The sequence below is a fragment of the Adiantum capillus-veneris genome, chromosome 19 (assembly GCF_014529385.1).
Source record: "Adiantum capillus-veneris isolate H3 chromosome 19, ASM1452938v2, whole genome shotgun sequence".
NCBI classification, from domain to species: Eukaryota; Viridiplantae; Streptophyta; class Polypodiopsida; order Polypodiales; family Pteridaceae; genus Adiantum; species Adiantum capillus-veneris.
In genome coordinates, this window is record NC_140949.1 from 83441836 (window position 1) to 83443780 (window position 1945).

Sequence of the window (1945 nt, forward strand, 5' to 3'; positions counted from 1 at the left end):
AAAGGCACACTGCCTTTAAGTGGGAGATTGTTGGGTTAAAGGCTTGTGTGCACGGCTGCCCGTTGTTCAGCCACCCATGTACAGCCATTCTTTTACTCATTCATAATAACCATACTCAAAACTACACATTGTAGTGTGAGTACCGCCCCGCCACACACTGTGTCTATCTCCTTCTTGGTGCTGGCTCTCTGTGTGTGCGCTCTCCGATCCCAACACACAGAGCCATGTGCACCTGACATCCCCTCCTGCTTAAGGTGAGGTACGGATACCAAGCTACATGGCCTCCTTGTATGAGGCTAGCAAATCTGGATAGTCGATGAAAAATTTCTTGTCCACCCAAGCAGCTTCATGTGTCCCTTGATCCTTGAACGTCAAGAAGTATTGCCTTGCTTGCTTCTTTGTTCCATGCTTGAAGCGATGCAAAAGGATCTGTTCCAACTCCATAACTTCCGTTCATCAATTACCTCCGATTGTTCCTCGTCTAGAACACTCGTTAGAGGTTCACTCTGAGACAATTTAAGAAACATGGAAAACATTAGGTATCGTCTAAGAAGGTGACAAAGGTAATTGCATGGAAACATCATTTACCTTTTTGACAATTGAAAACGGATCATACATACGAAATGAGAGTTTAGGACATCTCTTACCAAGATTTTGCTTCATGATCCTTAAAAACACCCAGTCGCTCTCCTTGACTCTCGTGTACATCCGCATGGTTTGACCAACACAATTAGCATCATCAAATTTGGAAATGGACCTAGTCAAGAAAGATTGAGAAGGTCGGCCAAATGATGCCTCATATGGAGTACAACCAATTGCACTAGAGAACGAATCATTTAGGACACCTTGAATTAACGTAAAATATTATTCCCACGTAGATAGTTGATCATGAACTTTGAGAATACCTATAACATTTAATGCACTAGTAACTTGTGTGTAGCGGAAATTGATAACATAGTGAGCATTTCATTAAGAACAAGTTCATAATAAACATAGAGAGAGTACTTAATTGAGAAAGCAACATAGCAATTTACACCTAGCTAATTTGGCATTGACAATACTTGACAAGAGAGCGAAATAGAACAATTGACAACAGTTGAGGACTAGATTTACATGGAGCCGGTACCCCCTCCATAAAAGCTTTGTATTATAGCTTCTTCCATCAAAGGAGACTTTTGTACAATACAATCTTAGTGTTTCTTGATAAAACTAGTAGGTGTAATGAAAATACAATCTTTGTGTTCCTTGATATTACTAGTTGGTGTAATGATGGAAGCTTCATACACCAAATCATGCTTGAAAAACACACCTAGTGTCCCTAGCCTCAGTGCCAAGACCTCACACACCTTCAAAAATAGTGAGAGCTAGCAGAGAATGAGGATAGATTGAGAGGAAGAAGATGTTTCTTATGAGAAAGAAGTATTCTCCTCACATAATCACTCTAATAGCATAGCTTAGCTTAGTAATTAGCATGGTAGAGGAGATGATCATGCCATTCAAGCTTGGCTCTTGGTTGGATTTGCATTCCAAAGCCAAGAGTTGTTTGTGTAGGCCTCTACTTCTCAATGCTTGGAGAAGGAGATGGAGTTCTTCTTGCACACATGAGGGGTGTGTGTGTGTGTGTGTGTGTGTGTGTGTGTGTGTGTAGCATTGTGTGTGAGTAAAATGCAACTCCTTCTCTAATCTCGGTCAACCCCTATTGCTAAATGCTCATGATAGCCTCCCATTGGCTCCTATAAAGCTTAGCCAATCACAAATTAGAAGCATAGTTGATAACCTTTTGGCAAGTGTCCCCCTTTCCCCTTTTATGAGAGCTTTAGCTATTTAAATAATTCATCTAAACTCTCATTGGACCTTCTTGTCTTCTGGCCAATAGGAATCGGGCAAGCCATTGGGCTGTTGGATGCTCATTGGACCCCTGTCCAATAGTCTTCTAGGGAGCTTA